The sequence below is a fragment of the Meriones unguiculatus genome, chromosome 11 (genome assembly GCF_030254825.1).
Source record: "Meriones unguiculatus strain TT.TT164.6M chromosome 11, Bangor_MerUng_6.1, whole genome shotgun sequence".
In the NCBI taxonomy this organism is placed as follows: domain Eukaryota; kingdom Metazoa; phylum Chordata; class Mammalia; order Rodentia; family Muridae; genus Meriones; species Meriones unguiculatus.
In genome coordinates, this window is record NC_083359.1 from 25,355,491 (window position 1) to 25,375,906 (window position 20,416).

The 20,416-nt window shown below is 42.3% G+C and overlaps 1 long non-coding RNA gene across 2 annotated transcripts; it reads left to right on the forward strand.

Moving 5' to 3' along the window:
- The first annotated feature begins 1,747 nt into the window (after positions 1-1,747).
- On the forward strand, positions 1,748-20,083 carry LOC132646471 (uncharacterized). Of its 2 annotated transcripts, none has more exons than XR_009584763.1 (3): positions 1,748-1,821; positions 7,249-7,339; positions 19,678-20,083. It is a non-coding gene; the product is annotated as an uncharacterized LOC132646471 (long non-coding RNA). The 2 variants fall into 2 exon arrangements; XR_009584764.1 differs by lacking the exon at positions 1,748-1,821 and adding an exon at positions 5,459-5,639.
- The last annotated feature ends 333 nt before the right edge of the window (positions 20,084-20,416 follow it).

Consider the following 20,416-nt stretch of genomic DNA (forward strand, 5'->3'; position numbering starts at 1 on the left):
AAAGAATTCAAAATGCTAAACTTGAATCGGTTGCCTTGATTCTTCTTGGAAAAAGTGCAGAAACTTGACAATACTGTTTCACTAGACATGTGCTTTTCCTAAGTGCAAGGGAGGGCGGCCTCAGCCCTTTCCTTTCTTTGACTTTTGAAAGGAGAAAGAAAATGGCTTCAAAGAACTTCACCATAAGGATACTGGACAAGTAAAAGCAAGAACAAGTCACGTGTCCTTTTACCTTGGAGTTTTACAGGTGCTGCTTGTAAATGCTGAAGTTCAAAGCAATAAGTGAAGAAAATTACTCTGGTAATGAAAGGGTTACTGCAGGAACCTTGCTGTTAATCCAGTTTGAGGAAGGATCCAGAAGCTGTTAAGTATATCTAAGGAGGAAAAAAAGAACCCAGCTGGGATTGGAGAAAGGGTCGTTCAAATAAAAGTGAAGGGTCACAATGTAAATACTTCCTGGAAAGAGACACTCAGCCACCCAAAGCAGGGAAAAACCAGGAACTGCATTTACTGGAACAGACTTAAGGAAATGCCCAAATGCCACAAGTTGGTCATAAAAGGAACCAGCCTGGGAGCTAAAAGGAAAGAAGTGATGGATTATGACTGGGGAATGCCAGAGCAGAAGAGTTCTAAAGATGTGTTCCTTTCTTTATAAATGCATCCAGTTGCCAGGAGAGAGTCAGTGTGATGTCCTGAACCATGCATATTTGTTGCAATTCTAGCCATTCTAAAAGACTAGCCCAAATTCCTTACAGAGCCAGCTACTGCTAATAACCAGACAGAGATAGGCTTCTGTGGTAGATGTGCATGTAGCTAATGGACAGTTAGGCACTGCCTTCTCATTCCAGAGTTCAGATCTCATAGCACAATTTTCACATGATTAAACCAACCTCCAAAGACCTTTGGTAGCCAAAGTTGAGAATTTAACGGGAAGGAGAATTTCCACGTGTTGTTGTTATTATTATGGTATCTTTTTCTGACTATTTAGAAATCCTTTCTAACCTTGGTGTGAACCTAACCAAGCAAGTCAAAGACTTGTATGAAAAGAAATCCTTTTTATCCAGTTAAAATTTTTGGACAGTCAACACTGAGAATTTAAGGGAGCTAGGGAGCTAGTTCAGTGGGTAAGAGGTTTGTTCTGCAAGCAAGAGGCTCTGAATTAGAATTCTCCAGCACCTGTATAAAAAGCCAGCCATAGCTGAACATGAATGCTTATACCCTAAAACTGAGTGGAAGACAAAAGTGAATCCCAAGAGCCTGCTGATCACCCTGCCTAGACAGGCTAGCTTCTGATCAAATGAGACACTCAGAACAATACGACAGAGAGATAGAAGAGAACTGAAAACCTCCTTTGTTTCCTCATGCTTGCTCCCAATATGCACAGACAAGCACACTCACATGTATGCAACACACATATACCACATACAACACACACACTCAATAACCACATGCCTAAGAGTCTACAAGAATCCCACTCCACCTAACTCTCTTCATGGTTTCATCCTGAAAGTTAGTTCTGTGAAGAAAATGATCCTGGCATTAGGCAACATAGTCCATTAAGGGGCGTGTGGTGGTTTGAATGAGAAAAACCCCCAACATCCCCATAGGCTCATAGATTTGAATCCTTGGTCACCAGGGAGTTACACTATGTGAAAGGGTTAACAGGTAAGGCCTGTGTGTCACTGAGGTTGTGCTTTGAGGTTTCAAAAGCCCATGCTAGGTCCAGTATTTCCTCTTTGCCTGAGGATCAGGATGTAGAACTCTTAGCTGCTGCTCCAGGATCTTCCCACCATGATGATAATGGACTGAACCTCTGAGACGGTAAGCGAGCCCCCAACTAAATGTTTCCCTGTCAAAGAGCTGCCGTGGTCACAGTATCTCTTCATAGCAACAGGACACTGACTAAGACAGGATATTATGTCCTTTTTTTAAAATACATTTCACAGCTAAGTTCACATACCATTGACTCTACCTAAATGTCCCCATTCAGTGTTTTCTTTTTTAATTATTCTTAGTTCTATAACCGTTACTACAATCAGTTTTAGAACATTTCATCATAACCTCAGGGAGGCGTATCATTAAGAGTCACTCTAAGCCCTTAGCTCTGATCCATCAGGAATCACCTGTCTTTACCTGTCCCCTGCCTTTCACAGTAGTAGTATCATACGCCATATAAAGGGGGAGGTGTTTGATGGGGCACAGGTCTGGCTTATTTCATTTAACATAGTACTTTCAAAGAAATGAGAGCGGGGAAATTTTGCCTTCTCCAGGTTTGAGTTCTCTGCTTAATTATCCAGCTTTACTCTGCTGCCTCCCTGCTGTTCTTCTTCGTCTTCCTCTTATTCCAGTACTACCTTGAACTAGACTAGCTACGTGCTCTGCTGGCCATTTGCCAGGGATGGAAGAATTGAGAGAACATTTATCTTAGTTAATAATGAGTAATTCAAGGAAGGATCTATGACCCAGAAGGATAATCAGAATGAAGTTAATAAACACTGGAGCTTTTGAGTGAACTGTCGGGAGGAAACACTTCCTGTTGAACTTGAGAAAGGAAGTCTATGCAAATGTTCCTCACTTTACCACGGGGTTGTGTACTGATAAACTCTGAACTGAAAATACTACAGCTGGCTGGGTGTGGTGGCCCAAGCCTGTAATCCCAGCAATGCAGAGAAGCAGAGGACGGCTGATCTCTGTGAGTTCAAGGCCTGCCTGGTCTACAAAGTGAGTCCAAGGCTACACAGAGAAACCCTGTCTAAAAAAAAAAAAATACTGCAATCAAAGGCTCACTCCATACACTGGACCTGCTAATCATCGTAGCTTAGCAACGCAGTACACTGCAGTGTGTGTGTGGTTCACTCAAGAGATGGCAGGGCTGTGTGGCTGCCCCGCTCTCTGAAAGTTCTGTATAACATACCAGTAGCCCATTAAAAAAAAAAAATGAAGTTAAAAACTACGTGGGCATGGTGGTACACAGCTTTAACCCCAGGATCCAGAAGGCAGAGCCAGGAGAATCTCTTTGAGTTTGAGGCTGATCTGGTTTACATAGCGAGTTCCAGGACAGGCAGAACTACATAGAGAGACCCTGTCTCAAAAAAAAAAAAAAAAAAGTTAAATTTTAGGGGCATGATTACTATTGCTTTTATGCCCTTGTAAAGTAAAATTCTAAAAAGCTAGCCAAGGCAATGCATGCTTGCAAGCCCGCTACCTGGAAAGCAGAAGCAGGAGGGTTAGGAGTTCAAAATCATACTCAGCTATAAAAGCAAGTTTTAATTCAGGCTGAACTTCATGAAACCCTACCTCAAATAAAAGTACCCCAACAGAGAATCAGAGAGACGGCTCAGTGGTTAAAAGCACATATGCTCTTGTAGATGACCTGAGTTTGGTACCTGTGGCCCCTGAGATCACCTGCACGTACGTACACATACCCACAGAGATGCAGGCATACATGCACACACACACGGACACACAAATAATTTAAAAAATTAAAAGTGCTGCAGCAACAAAACCACCCACACGAAATAATTGTAAGTCAGTATTGCTTCAAATGCTGAGACCTAGAAATAACCAAGACCAAGTCTCAGGATAGGAGATGTAGCTAAGCCCGTCTAACATGCCTATACCCTGTTCTATTGAATTTGCCAATGAAGTACCTTGTTTGCTTATGACAATTTAGTGATACTTTCTGTTATATGGAGTTATGAGTCCCAAGCCATTTGACACGCCTTCTTGAGTATTCTGTTTTAAGATGGGAGCAAGAACACACAGGAAAGAGCACCTGGTGCCTGGGGCCCTGTACAAAGGAGGTAAATAAGCTGGCAGAGGGACCTAACAGTAAGAAACTGGAGGCAAAAATCTGAGTGACATGTGGCTATTTGAGACAGATGAATCCTCCTACAGCATAGCTACTAGTGTTACGAGTCATCAGACAATCCAAAGAGAGCCACCCACTTCTTGCCACGGTTGATTACTTGTTAAAAAAAAAAAAAGAAAAGAAAAAAACCCCACCCATTGAGCTGCCAAGAACACTCCAGTTCTATGAAATGTCTCCTGTGTGTTGCATGCTCTACAGTGCAGAGACAACCTGGGCGGGGGGTGGGGGTGGGGCTGCCCTCTCCATCAGTGCATGGAAACAGGTTCACGAAGCAGTGAGAGATTCCATGACATTATGGGCTCTTTTTACCAAGTTGTCTATCTACGTAATCTTTTTCAGTCAATTGCTATTAAAACAATGATGTCAACCAAGAAATAAGGAGTGAAGGCTGTCTGCCTGCTGGATTCAGAGAATGTGAAAGCCACCAAATCTGCTGCCTTTCACCGGGGCGGGGTCTGATACAGAAACTGATGTGCATAAGGAAGATCCTTAGGTGGAGAGAGCAGAAGCCAGCCATGGGCCTTCATAGACAGAAATAACTTGGGTTTTTGTTTTCCCTTTTGAGACAAGGTCTCACTGTGTAGCCCTTCGAACTCCTGCTTTTGGAATAGAGATTGAGGCATTTAATTAACATTTGACTATGTAGTATATTCTAATCACTAAATCAAGACTGAGGTTTACATCTCGGTGTCTATGTATGCTGGTTATATTGGACCCTTTTCCTTTTTTCCTTTGCCCTGCCCCAATAATTAAACAACCTCAACCCCAGTGTCTAGTAGCTATTCATGGGAGTCTAAGAATCTGGGGCTAAGTTTTGCAGTTTTCTTCTGCTCTCGGCGGTTGACTGTGGGATACCAAAATAGATTCCCAGGACAACCCACCTACCAGGAGAATCAGGGCTGATGTTAGAACACTCTCTGTTAGCCAAAATACCTGAGGACAGCTTAAAGGAAGGAGTTGCCTCTTTTGGCACACCATCTCAGAGGTATCACTATGCCGGGTGGGGAGTTATGACAGAACACAGTGGTTCATGTCACTGTGAAGCAGGAAACAGAAGGCAGGGAGTGATACAACAAGAGATCAATGAAGGTTATAGCCATGAGAGACATGCCCCTCTCCAAAGTCCACCTTCTGCCTTGGACCATCTTGAAATAATACTATCATAATAATGAATCCATCAGTGGATTAACCAACTCATTACAGCAGTGTCCTCATGACTTAAATGTCTGTAAAGATGCCCTCACAGTCACACCCAGAGGTGTGCTTTAATCTCCTAGGCAGTTCGTAAATGGACTATCACACATTCTCTGAAATAATGTTAGGTTTTCCTCAGACCCTGGTGTATTCAGCCTTCTCAAAGTTTACACACAGTCCAGCACACTTTTTCATTCCTTCTAAGACACAGCTTATCATGTGGTCTCCCTGGTCCACTTCTTTGATAATTACAGGCAGGTTGCTAGGTGGGGCCCAGCAGCTGGGGATGTTGATTACACTGTCAAGCTGCCTAACTTTTGGCAAAGGCCTTGGTGCTGATAACGGTGCTTTTCTTCTTGAGGATAGTAAGTGAATAGAATCCTGTGAACACTCTCCTGGCTCTATTCAAAAGAAAAGGAAAGATTAGGAACTCTGTCCATACTGCTGAATGTCAGCCTGGCTATGGACTGTACAGGGCTAAATCATCCATGGAGAAAGATGCATGTACTTGAACGGCTTGACCCCCTCCCCTGGTGGATACTTCCTGGGAAGGAAAAAGTCAGCAGATTGCTTGGTAAGACTTGCCACTACTGGTGCTGGCAGGGCTGTCCTCCAGTAATGGGGATATAGATCAGGGGTGAGGGAAGTGGTGGTGGCCTCTCCAGGAGCCCTGGAGCTCCAGGGACCTTAGTAAAACTAGATATGTTCATTGGGGATGGCGGAAGAGAAAAGACTGAGGGGACAGGGGGAAAAGGTACAGGAGAAACAGGAGAACCGGTGATTAAGGGCTTGCTAGACTTGTAAGGATGAAAGCTGCCACTGAGACCTGTACCACATTTAAAGGATTCTACGTAAACTCCTGCAAAAGGAGTTTACTTAGAATGTCTGGTTCCCACGTAGTCTGCCTAGAGGGGACACTGTATACAGTTTCATCAGAGAAACTTCCTTTTTCAGCAGGTGGCAGTTAATATAGGGACTCATAACTGGTCAAAATGCAGAGAGTGAGCAACTGTGGAGTCAGGCCCTAACTAGACATTATGGCATCTCATCTGCCCCTCCCCCCCAGCTCAGGGAACACAGTGGAAGAAGGGGTGGAAAGAATATAAGAGCCAGAGGTTCTAAAGCCATTGTGCTCTGTACTCATAAACTCACAGCAGCTATCATTACCTGTAAAAAAGCAAACAACAAGAAACTAAAACAGAAAACCTCTTCATATGATTAGCCCCATCACTGATTCAACACACATACAGGATAGGCTCACGAGGCTCCGGCTCTCAGCAAGGGTTTATAGTAAATGAGAAAAACATATCAAAAGTAAAAGGAACATTGTTGTTAAGAAAAAGGATTTCAGTGGGGGTAAGAGGGTACAAATTTCCCACCTCAGTATATACACATATGAAAAGTCAAAGACTGAAATAAAAATGGATAAATAAATCTTTCCCCAGACAGAAGGTTTCAGAACATTTACCAGCACATCAGTACTTCCAGCTCTTTTTGAAATTTCAACATGCAAATCCTATTTAAAGAAACCCTGCACGGAGCTCTGTATGATGGAACACTCACAGACTATTAAAATTAACACGAGCAGAGAGGGACAACTGTGAAAAGCCCTGGGAAGAAGGTGTCTGTGAGACTCGATGGCGCTTCAAAAACGGTGACAACAGCCATAGAGGAAAGGTCTGCCTTTCTTCCTGGGAACGGAGGCGGGTTACAGCACTCCTCCAGTGATCACAGAGAGAACATCTCAACCTGATTCCCTGTCATACGCGTTTCAGATGTCCCAGCTTCAGCTGTCAGGGACTCTTCAAGTGCCTTTCATTTTCTCCCGTATCATTTTCGTTCAGACTTCTGAATTCTGTCACTGTTTACGGGTGAAGATACATGAATGGAATTGATCCTGTCACTATCTTTTTTTGTTTTGTTTTGTTTTGTTTTGTTTTGGTTTGTTTTGGTTTGGTTTTCTGAGACAGGGTTTCTCTGTGTAACGGAGCCCTGGCTGTCCTGGACTTGCTTAGTAGACTAGGCTGGCCTTGAACTCACAGAGATCCACCTGCCTCTTCCTCCCAGTACTGGGATTAAAGGCGTGCATCACCATGCCCAGCCAAATTCTGTCACTATCTTGATGAAACAGGAGCTTTGTAGAAGGGTGTTATTTAGCCCTCAGAAATATCTTCTGTCCCTAGGAATGTTGCAGGATGTTGGTCTCAGTGTGGAGATGGATGCGACATTACCAAACGTGTAGAAAGTTCACGGGAGGACTCCAGCAAAGACTTGGTAAGCCACTAAAAGCATGCACTAAATCCACTCATGCTACTAAGTGTTTGATAGAATTTAGAGTGTATGCTCCACACGACACAACTCACGTCATCAGCTCCTACTGTCAGGACAAATACAGATGTTCTGTGACTTAAGATAGCGGGTCTTCGTGAACGGTGCAGCTTGGCACACATTCAACAGAAATAGAATTTTAGTTTCTGAACTTCAGTTCTCTTCTAGACTAGTGATATATGCTGAGGTCTTCATTTGTGACACTGAGCTGCCACTTCCAACGGGTGCAACATTTGATGAGAGTCTGTGGCTAACCCAGGATGTTCAGTAGGTTAAATGTGTTAAACACATTTTGGAGATACTGTTTTAAACTTCATTGCGGTTTATGGTATGTAATTCCACCATAGGTCATAGACCAGTTATGTTTCCGGAGATCTTGCGGTATGAAAATGAGAAGGGCCACTTTAAACACGGGAGTGAAAGTCATACACAGAATATATAGAGTGCAATGTGACCATTGCAGGACTTCTAGACTCTGCTTTGGGAAAGGAGAGACAACTTCCCATAGAGAGGCAATATTTCAGCAGAATCTTAAAGAGCTCAACCAAGTAAAGTGAGTGAATAGGGAAAACATTAAACTAGACAAGATACAGCGATCAGAAACCAGTCATTTGACTTTGGACTCTTGCTTCAATGGGCAGAAGGAGGACTGGAGGTGTTCATATTTTTAAATGACATATAAAAGAAGTATGCAGGAGAAGAGGTCTGTCCTGGTACAGGCAAATGAAGGATGCATTATCTACAGAGTATATGAAACAATGAAAATGATTAGATTGCTAGCAAGTCTACAGGTGGACAGGCATACCACCATATGCCTTTCCTGAAGGCTGTGGACGAGAAAGTAATGGAGATGGTAAGAGTTGTAGGCTCTGTCTTAATTCAGATTATCATTGAGGTGATGAAATTTCCTGGAGGAAGCATATTTCCTGGAGGAAGTACATGTATGGGCAGAGTTTGAGGGTTTATATCTCTGCTTTCTCCAAGCTTTCTGTCCTGCTGCCATGCCATCCCCACAGTGGACTCACTCAGTTCACCCTAGAACCGTGGGCTGGCTAGTTTTATTCAACTTGACATAAGCTGGAGTCATCTGAGAGGTTCAAAAATACTCTGCTATTGACCTCTTCTCTCTCCCGCAGTCCTCTTATACAGCAGATTGCTTTGGAATCTGTTATCACAACTGTGCCTCCTCAAAACCGTTTCCTTTCGAATATTCACTGATCCTTTGTTTTCTAAATTCTTTCATCTTTTTAAAGAAGTATTCTAATGCTTTTAAAAAAATTAACTTGATTTTCCTTTCCTCCTCTTCTGTTCTCTCTTCACCTACTCTTGTCTTCCTTCTCTTCTTCCTCTTTACCTTCCTCTTCCTCCTCCTTCTCCTCCGTGAAACCAAACAGACAGCCTTTCTGAGGGGATTAAGAAGAGTGGGAAACAAGAACAGGTAAATTTTAAACCTGAGATGACTCAGAGCTTAAGAGTAAGTGCAGCTCATAGCCACCTGTAACTCTAGCCATAAGAGATCTGGCCCTCATGGGCACACATGCGGCACATACCCACACATATAGACACATAAAAAGAACTTTAAGATAAAATAAATCTTTAAGAATATATGGATGAACAAAAAAATGTAAATTACCAGAAATTCTATTATTGTATATTGATTTACTTTCAGATTTTTCCTATGCATTTATAATACACATACATATGAATTGCAAAAATATCCTTAGGGGCTGAAGAGATGGCTCAGCAGTTAAGAGTGTGGTATACTATTCTTGCAATGGTCTAGAATTCTCATGTGCACACCCTCATACACATATACACATATAATTTTTATAGAAATAAAACATTTTAAAATTTTCTGCTGATATGTATTCTTTCATAGTTTCTTTTACACAATTTTATTTTGTAACCAAGTCTTTAAAAATATATCTTTAAGAAATGGAAGTGAATAGTATTGATAAAACCTAATGTAACTCATTATATTGTGAAGGGAACAGGGGAAAATAATATCAATGGGTGATTTCTAACTATTGGCTGCAGACAACGAAGTAGAATGCAAGAGGAGCTGCTGGGAGTAGAGTTGGGCAGGTGATGGGTAAAGTGTTAGGTTTGCTGCCTGCACCACCATGGAACATGGCAGCAGAGCTGTCTGATCGGTAGCTATAAATATACGGGTCTGGAGTTTAGAAAAGACACAAAGTTGTGAGTCATCATCACTTAAGTGGAAGATGAGACTCATGGGATTGGGTGCAATCAATCCCGTGATTTCCTGCGGTACAAAGAACACCTAGCACAGATTCCTAGGAACCCCAACACTTAAAGGGAGCCAGAGGGCATGAGCTCACCAGCATGACATCATTAGGGTTGGAACTCAGAAAGATGGCTCTGGCAGCAATGTCCCAGACTACCTGGAATTGAGAAGAAAGGTGAGACACGTGTCACACGGCCCCTGAGGAGAGATCATCAGGACCGCTGAAGCAGCCTGAGTGTCCCATTTCTCTCCTCACGCCCGCCTCACCTAACACCCACCCCCATCCCCTGGGCGCCCACTTACTCCCTGCGTAGTTATAGTAAGTAGACATGTTTGGCCTTTCTCAGTCCTGTGAGTGCTATTTGTGCTCTTTTGGACGTGGCACAGCCCCAAGACCCTCGCATTAGACTTTCCAGCCCACGGGTGTGAGACAGACAGGCCTCTGTTGCTCATCAGGTACTCAGTCTGGGGCTATTATCAAACAGCAGGAAAGAACTAAACCAGTCAGCAAGGTCAAGTAGGTGTGCAGCATGCAGCAAGCAACTTCGTTCTAAAATAAGTGGGTTTTTCTCATGTTCAGCCCCAGATACTTGTAAGAAACCCATTATGTCATAACCCACAACCGTTCAAAACGGGACCAGAAAAATGACACAAATGAAATTTGTGTTCTCATTAAAGTAGATCCTAAAATTGTGACCGCTCTGTATCCCAGAATTTTATAACTTGGAGAAGAATAACACAACTTCACAGACAAGTAGATAAACCCCAGGTTATGAAGGGAAAACCACAGAAAGTCATACCTTACATGATTTAACTGTAGTTTTTTTTTTTAATTATTTTTATTTTTAAGACAAAACCAAATTCTATACAATTTGGAACTAGGACACATGTGGTCGGAGCCAGAGAAAACAAGGGCTGACCTAACACCAAGTTAGGGATAATGGCTACCTCTGGGTAAAGGCAGCCATGTGATTACAAACCATAATGAGTCTTTGAAGGAAAGAGCCAGGCTTCCCTGGAGGTCGTAATTAAGGACTTGCCTTGAGGTATCCTGAGTAAAGGGCACTCGTCTGATGTGTGAAGCATGAGAGGACCGAGTAGGACATGCTTCCTGGACTTTAGAGCAGATACCACTAAGAGCTGTGGACACAATAGAATATTCCATCATACTGAGGCATCTGGTTATCTCCAATACACAAAAGCCTGGACTTTTTAGTTCCTGCCTTCCTGGAAGGAAAGAAAGAACAACATATTAATGTTTTGATAAACCTCATCCAGATATAATCAGACGATTCTAGTGTGTGTGTGTGTGTGTGTGTGTGTGTGTTCCAGTGTGCACATGGGTGTGGGCCATGGAGGTCATTGAAAGATGTTGAATGTCCTGATCTATTCTGCTGACTGAACCTTTTTCAGTCAGGCTGGTTCCCAGTGCTGTTTCAAACATGAGATTACACACTCAGCTTTTTACCTGGCAGTTAAGGGTCTGAACTCAGGCCCTCATGCTTGCACAGCAATCACTTTTAACCTCTGAGTCATCTCTTACCACTCCCTCACCCCCCAGTTCAATCTTCTTTTAGGAAGGTAGCCTGAACTCATGTAATCTTAAATGTAAGAAAATAGGTGGTTATTAACAATAATCTGAAAATATCCTATTTTTTTTTATCCTGGGGTTAAATGACAGATTTTTTAAATTTATTTTTTTATAATTTCATGTGTACATACGTATTTATATCATTTTTACAACTTCATCTTGCTTCTCCAACACCTTCCGTGCCCTCTTCACATCCTCTCAAATTCATGGCCTCTTCCTTAATTATTACAGCTCCATGTGTACACATAAACACACATATAACCAATCTGCTAAGTCTATTTAGTGTTCCTTGTATGTGTCAAGGGATGAACACTTGGACTTGGATAATTTATTAGAGAGTTTGTCCGCTGGGGAGGACTAACCTTTCCTTCCTGGGAAGCCATTGTTTGCGTGTAGTTTACAAGATAGATTTAAGAGAAATCTGAGCCAGTTGTGCTGAGAGTGACAGAAAAGGAGAGACCTGCTTGCTAGAAAAGACAGGAGAAATCCAAATGCAAGAAGTTGCCACAGAAATAGCTCCAAAATCAACAAATGAGGCAACTGCACAGTGGTAATGAAAGGTGGCCAGGGAGAGAGGCTGTCTTCATGAAATACAAGTGTGCGTTCACAAGAAGTCAAAGGGAAGGAAGAGAATAAGCAGGGGCAGAGGTTAAACCTGCCAGGGACTCTGAGGTTAGGCTTCTGTTCCTGAATAACAGATCGGTAATCAGGATTCCACTTAGTTGGCAGACTGGGAAGATTGCCTAGAAGACTAATAAAATGGAAGTTTTATTGAGGCGAAGTCCACAAAACAGAAATCAATCGCTTTCTTTTAAAGAGTATTTAAACCGGTGCCTTTAGGTATGTTCCCAATGTCATACAACCACCGCTACTCTGATTTCAGACCTTTTTTTTTTTTTTTTTTTGTCAACTCAAAAGCAGCTTATTCTTGGAGAGCTCAGGTTAGTGACGTTCTGTTTCAGGGCACTGAACAGCCCTGCAACTTCTCCCTCTAAGCTCCTTCACTGTGATAAAGTCATCAGACTTTCTAAGCTGAGAAAAGACAGCCTGGCTTCCTGTTCTGGTCTCTGTGGGCTCCCTCTCCCCAGGGCCTTTTTTTTGTTGTTGTTGTTTTGTTTTGTTTTTTTGTTTCACTAGCATCAGAGGGGCCTGGAGGCATGCCTGCGAGTGATGAGACATAACTGCACTGGGACCTCCAGGGTCTTGGTGGTCTTTTGGGTAGCTCTTAGACAACTGATTGCTGCTGGAACTTCTTGGTGCAGCCTCTGAAATCGAGGGAGGGCCTGGCTCCGCTTTCCCATGAATAATGTTGACTTCTGGAGGGAGCTGGGAGTTGACTACTGCCAAGGCAATTCCCTCAAAAGGTTCACGTAGATCACTGAGAGCCCAGGTGCCAATCTGGTCTTGGGGACAGCGCTAGAGTTTGGCCACCAGGATGGTGGCATTAGGGATCAAGCCTTTGGACGGAGCTCTGAGGCCAGGACAGACGGTGGGGAAAGATCAGCCTTTCTAACTTGACCCCCGGAAACTGGTTTTCCTGAGAATCCACCACCACTATCAGCACCAGCTGCACCATTAGCACCAGCACCACGAGCACCGCCACCACACCACCACTTTCAGAAAATGTAGAGCCGCCTTCTTCATAATACGTGCGTGGCATACTAAACGAGAAAGGTGCACGTGTAGAAATGGCAAAGGAATTTAACAAGTAGCAAAAGGCAGAAAGCTATGTAGTCTGGCCCCACCCTTTCCTACCACTTGTATTTTGTCCCCAGTGAGTGCAGTTTAGTTGCGGCTCTACCCAGAGCAGTGGGACATGGGAAGAAACGTCTTTCCCCCTAATTTGTATATCAATATGTCTGTATCTTTTGAACTGTAAACACTATTCTTTTGATCTTGGGGGTGTTGGTTAAACCTCCTGTGTTGCCTTTTTAAAAACTCCAATTTTGCCAAATTCTTAAGCAGGCTTGAAATTCTTCTAACATTGGCCCCTGGGGAGGACAGACAAACAAACAAACAAACTCCACGCACTGTAACTAGTTGCTCTCCATTCCTGCCTCACCTAATGACAACTATTTGTGTCTAGTCACTTGTCTACCTTAACCATGGCATGTAAATGGGCCCCCACAGGATGTGGTGGCAGGCACCCACTCTCTGTGAGCATTAACAGTAAAAACTCCTCCCTCGCTCACAAACACTGCAGGTTAAACCAAGGTTGAGGCTAAAAAGGAAGATTGAGGGTTAAAATGGTAGCATCAGAAGCACTGAGGAAAATGGATAAGAGGCTGTAGCTGGCCTGAAGTGGCCACAGCAGAGAGATAAGAGGAGGAACAATGTGCTGGGCCAGTGATAGGCGGCTGGCATCTCTACTCCTGGAAGTCCTATGCAAGGATACATATACAAGGCACTACTGACCTTTCATGTACCCTTGCTTCTAAGGCAGCTAACTGTAATAGACTTAATTGGAAGGCTCCTACAAAGCTTCCTCCACTGAGGAGGCCACCCCAGACCACTCTGTAGGCGAGAAACTAATTATGCAGCAACCAAGGAAGTCACCAGCTATATCTTGGTGGCTATGATAGATAGCTCTGTCATGGTAAAGCTGCAAGTGTACCCTGTAAGTGTGAGAACTCACAGAACTCGGTATAATTAACAGCACTTGATATACACACTAACTAATGCCAGGTGATAGTCCAGGTCAACACTCACAAAGCCAGAGTCAGAGATGGGAGAAGGGGTGCTTCCACCACTCCTGACTTGGTGGGCATCACATGAGCAGTGCATGACCATCACCCTGATTGGGCACAGAGCATGTATGCCATTTATTGCCTCCAACTACCACAGCCTAAAAGATTAGCCAATCTCAATAGCGGTTACCTCACTTTTCAGTTCTGCTGTTGAGCTGCAAAGCTTGTAGACAAAGAGAAGCCTACAGCTTCTTACTCCCTGCCCCTTCTCTCAGGAATTTTCTCACTTCCCCACAATTTTTCACCTTCTGTAATAATTCAGAAAATCTGGTTCTGCTTTGCATACTCCCACGAGAGTCCGCATCATTAAACTTTGGTGTGAGACCAGGAACTTTCAAGCCACTTTCCCTGGTTGTAGTGGAAGTTTTGGTTTCTTTAAAAACTCAGTTGTTACATAAACATGGTTTTTGTTTTCATCTCAGGTATAGGACATGGGGCTGCTTCAGTTTGTTCACAGTTGTTAACTGTGATTGTCTTGTGCTCTAGCAGAGGTGTGATTTGTGCAAGCTGCAGATATTTTAATTTAACTCTGGGGACTTTGAGATGGAATAAATGCCAAAACCCTGAGAGGGCCCGGGGCAGCTGCTTCTCTTCCTGCTGCTGCCTACCGCTGCTGCTGTGTTTGCTGTTTCTGGTTTGCTGGACTGCTGGATACCCTGACTATGAAGATTGGACTTGCCCCAAGGAACTACATCCCTAAACAGTAGGAAGTAGTAAAGGGACGTATGCAGTCCTTTTCCCCTCTAACCTTCTTTTTCTCCTACCTAGTTTGGACGGGGGGGAGTTAGAAGGTATTAGAGTGGTTAAGAGTTGGAGGGGAGGTAGAGATATAAGAACCCCATTAAAATAGATTAAAAAGTCTGCCTGTACCTAGTCAGTCTTCCATGACCATAAGCCTTCGCTTTTTAGCTCCAAGGGCCATGTACAACAGGGTGATGAAAGGTCCTGTTGCACTGAAAAACTCTCATTATGTGTCTTTTATGTCTTCAAGATTCACGGTGTTGTATGTATTAAGTCTCATAATTCTCTCCACTCATGGCTGAGTAACACTGTATTGTACACATCCTCCACATATTTTTCTTCCACAGTTCTCCGTGCATGGACATTTAACTTGTTTCAATTTTTTTTTTTTTTTTTTTGAGACAGGGTTTCTCTGAGTAGCCCTGGATGTCCTGGAGCTCGCTCTGGTTTTGCAGGATATTTGTTCACATTGTGAACCCCAAGATCGTGACCTGGAAAAACCTGTTTCTTGTTCTGGTGTGACTCAGCCCTAGCACATACCTTTAACCAAGAGCTTTTTGTTTACTGTAAGCAAGTACCTGTGCTGTGGCTCAGCAATAGCTCACACCTTTAATCCAACAGCAAAATAAAGTCAACCATAGGTCAAGAGGTAGAGCAAGCAAGCAGTTGACATAAGAAAACAGAGAAAGAAGCCACATGAGTTAAAAGGTATTTAAGACAGTGTGGAGAAGGAAAAAGGAATTTTTTTTCCTTCTGGGATACAGGTGGAATAAGAAGGTAAGCTGGGTGCTTTCTCTACCTCTCTGAGCTAACAGTTTTCACCCCAGCATCTGGCTCCTGAGTCTTTATTGGTAAAATCGGAAGACTGGGATTTTAGTTTTTAAAAATAATACTCTGTAGTCCAGGCTGGACTCAAACTCACTGAGATCTGCTTGCCTCTGCCTCTCAAGGGCTGGTATTACAGGTATGTGCCACCACATCTGACTGTTTCAACTTTTTGCCTGTTGAAATAACATTTTTAAGCATCATGCATATGTTTTGCTAGAAGATGCTTTCAGTCCTCTTAGGTACAGCCTTAGGAGTAGAATTGCTGAGTCGCATGGAAGCTCTGTCTTCAGCACTTTGAAGAAACTATTTTCCATAATGACTGCATCGTTTAACATTTTCACCAATGGGGCTCTGTTTGTTCAGGCCCTTGCCAATATTTGCTGCTGTGTTCCATTATCTAAAATATGATGAATGTGATAGCCTGTTACGTCACCACATGAGGCAGTCTTCCTGACATTTATGTTTGCATTTCCCCGATAACATCTGATAGGAGAATCTTTTATGTGTTTATTGGTGATTTATATACCTTCTTTGAGGACAGGCTTAATCATCTCCCTTGCTTACCTCACAGGATGCTATTCAGTTGTAATGAGCCTTTACCTCCTCTGGCTTTAGACCATTGTTAGTCACATGCTGATCTGTCACCCATACCCTCGTTCTATAGGTCATTTTTTCCATTTTATTGGTAACATCCTTCAATGCACAAACGTTTTTGCTTTTGATGGAGACCTATTTACCATTTTACTTTTGTTGCTTCTGTCCCCCACATGTCACATTTAAGTAATCAGTCCCAAAACCATGAGCATGAAGATGTACATCTAAATTATTTAAATGCAGTTATTTTAAAATTACTTATTTTATATGTATGGGTGCTTTTCCTGCAAGTATTTCTGGGCACCACATGTATGCAATGATGAGGCCCAAAGAGGGCATCAGATCTCCTGGGACTGGAGTTAATGGTTAGAAGCTGACATGTCAGTGCCGGAAATTGAAACCAGGTCCTCTGGAAGAGCAGCCAGTGCTCTTAACTTCTGAGCCATCTCTCCAGACTCCTGAAGTAGAGCTTCAATAAAATTAGTGGCCGAGGTAACTGTATTTTTAAAAAACCTGGGGGGGGGTTTATTTATAAAACACATACATACACACACACAGTTGAGAGTTCCACTGGCTGAGAAAAATGTTGACCAGTCAAGGAAATGAAATCCATACTTGAGAAAAATGATTAGGGAGAGCTTATGTTCCATCTCCTTAGAAATATAATCTTTATGCCTGTCATATTCCAAAAAGGCATTTGGCAAAGCTTCTATAGGGTACTTGCAGGAGGAAGATGAGGTGGGGATGGCTTAAGGACCCCACACTGCAATTTTGTGTAGATGAGACTCTTCCATCAGGACATCTCTATGCTGATCCACCAGTGCCTTCATGCTGGCAAGACAGGGCTTCTCCCGGGGCTCGTGGAACTGTCAGGCATCAGGAGCTTGCTTTATGAACGTTAAAAGGTGCACTTCTTCAGGTCAGCAGTGGCGATGTCACAGGGGATCCTTGGGCACTGAATTATAGCAGATTCAATTCTTCCACTGGGATCGGGATCGGGATCAGAAGCAGTTTCTGATGCAGGCTCTGTTGTTCTTTAGTCTCCTGCTGGAGATCAAATATTACCTATCTGTCCTGGAGAAAGTTCCAGACAAGGGGCCCTCCTGTCATGGCCTAACAAGCCAGGATAGACCATGCCAACCTTTTTTTCCACAACATACCTTTTGTAGGTACTGAACTTTGTTTCTCGTTCCCACAATTCGAAAAGAGAAAACACACACCTTCTAAAGCTGATGCAGCCTCTCTGGTGGGTCCATTTCTGAAGACCACAACAGGTTTTTTTTGTTGTTGTTTGTTTGTTTTTTATACTTCCTTCCAACAGAATTCTGACGTTCTATCTTGATTTCTTTGTCATTAAGTGATCACTCCAAGCATGAAATGAAATGTAGACAGAATAGAAATTCTTAAGATAATGTTTTGTAACAGTCGATGACTTAAATGTAAAGTGTCCAGAGTAAATTGTTACCATTTCATTCCACTTTGAGGTGGGAGAATTAGAATGTTTTTATTACTGCTGTTGAAAACAACGGAGCAGCTTGAGGTGTTCGTTCAAACCCACCTAGAGGCACAGTAAGAATTTGCCTTCCTAAGTAAAGGTCAATATTTCCTTCTGGCTTCACTGCTTCTTACCTAAGTGATGAGGCAAGAGCTTGGAAACACAACAGAGTGCATTGTAACTATAGACCTCAGGGCAGAGTTTCACTACCACGCGTTTTGTAGGTAAGAGTTTTATCAGTAAATTGATTCCATTTATTTAATTTCTACATGAAATATAGTATTTTGCTTCTGCTGCTTAACAGGACCCTTCTGTTGTATTGATTCAGAAAATGGCAATAATTTTTACCACCTGACGTGTTTTTGCAATTTTTCATCTTTAGCTTTCCTGGAGTAGTTATTTGATTACACAGTTTCTCAAACGGGGATCAATAGAACTAAAAGCTTTAGGAGAGTGTTCAGAGATGAACCTAAAAGAAAATTAATTTTCTCTGGTCTCTAGATCACATAAGAATGGGTTTTCAGTTGTTGGCATTCATGAAGGCCACAATAAGAAGAGCAGCAGCTGAGTTATGAACTTGATACAGGCAGTTGTAATATGTTCAGAGATTTCAAGTAAAAAATTCATTTCTGGGGGGCTGGAGAGATGGCTCAGTGTTTAAAAGCACTGTCTGCTCTTCCAAAGGACCTGTGTTCAATTCCCAGCACCCATACGATAGCTCACAACTGTCTGTAACTCCAGTTCCCCAGGATACAACACCTTCATACTAATGCACATAAAATAAAATTAAACAAATTTTAAAAAGTTCATTTCTGCATATTGGGAAATGAAATTGCATGCACTAATGAACAGTGGGGCTGGAGGGATGGTTTAGTGGTTAAGAGTATGTGCTGTTCTTGCAGAGGACCTGAGTTCAATTCACAGCACCTGTGCAGGCAGCTCTCAACTACCTGTGACTCCAGCTGGTCTGTGCAGAGATTGTACACAGTTACACAAACATATATACAGCAATAAAAATAAAATGAATGTTTTTAAAGAAGATAAATAGATTTTCATTTCAAAATTTGTCTTAAGACAATTTTTATTCTGCATGATTTAAAAGAGGCAATCAGGGCTGGAGAGATGGCTCAGAGGTAAGAGCACTGGCTGTTCTAGGGGTCCTGAGTTTAATTCCCAGCAACCACATGGTGGCTCACAGCCATCTATGATAAGATATGGTGCCCTCTTCTGATGTACAGGTGTACGTGCAGACAGAACATTGTACACTTAATAAATAAATAAGTCTTTAAAAAAATTAAAGAGGCAATCGAGGGAAACCTACATTTTAAATTTTCTTCTGCCTAACATGATACATAGACCCTTGGAGATGTGTTTTCTTCTAGGCGTCATAATCTTAACACTTATTAAAGGCAAAATATACTTTGAAAAATAAGGAGAAAGAAAACTCAGTGTCTTCTTGCGATGGCTCAAATCTATCTTTTTGTGTAGTGTAATTTATTTATTTTTCCAGGGGTCATGGTATGAATGATTTCTTTAGAGATATATTTATTTATTTTTATTAGTTTGAAGTGTGTGTGCATGTGTGTGCAGGTGCCCGTGGAGGCTAGAGGTGTCTGATCCTCCTGGAGATGAAGTTAGGCTGTTTTAATTCACAAGACGCGGGTGCTGGGAATCAAGAGTGGGTCCACTGAAGTATGCAGTCTTAACTGCTGGACCAGCTCTCTGTAGCTCCCAATGAATTATTTCAATTTTGTTGTTATATATATAATTTGGAGAAATGGAGAAAATGTAAAAAAAAAAAAAATCACAATGGAGGAATTCTTAGGCTAGAAAAAGGTAACAGGAGGAAGATTAAGTAGACTTAAGTACGTAGAATGTTGTAGAGCTATGCTGTTCAGAACAGTAGCCACCAGCCACATGTGCTATGGAGAATTTGAAATATGGCCCATGTGCATTAAAATAAGCCTTGAGTGTGATATGTACCATGGAGTCATGACTTTGTAAGAAGCATAATGCTTGGACTCTCTCTCCTCTCGCTAGAAGTCATCTCTACTGCTCCATTTCCAGACGCAGGGCTGGCGCATGCTTTGAGCACATTGGGAGCAGGCTTTTGGCAAGACCTGACTAAATGTGAACACTGCTGAAAAGGACATTAAGCAACGTCTGCAAAGAAGGAAATGAACAATAACAGAAATCCATTGTCTTCAAGAAAGAATAAAGAGCACGTGCTGGGACACTCTGCCCTTTCAGCGACTTCCTGTGCTCCAACATTCCCGAGACTGAAATCTTCCTGGTTCTGTGCAATGTCGTATCATTACTAGAAATTATCTTGTTTGAAAGAATTTTTTTAAAAAATGAATGTCATTACATTTGTGCATGTGTAATTCCCCTTGCGTGTACTTATCTGAGAGATAACCTATAACATTTTATTAACTAGTGGTAGGCAGAGAGGGCTGCGTTATAAAATCATTGTAAAATCGACACATTGAAAAGACAGTGTCTCCCAAGTGGTCACCACATACCAGGAGATTAGTCTGTGAGATAAATGCCATTATTTATTATTTATTATGTCAGTTTTACTGATTTGAGAACTAAAGAAAAAAAAAAAGCTGAGCTATGCCTTGGTACACAAAGGATTCTTTAGTATTTCTCTATTTCTTAGTCTTTGAAAAAACATAGTTTCAGATATTCAAATGTCTCGATTTTATTTAATGTTCGCCATGTAGAGACTCAGGACAAGCTGACCACTCATCCTGTAGGCTACTCTCTGCCTTCCCCT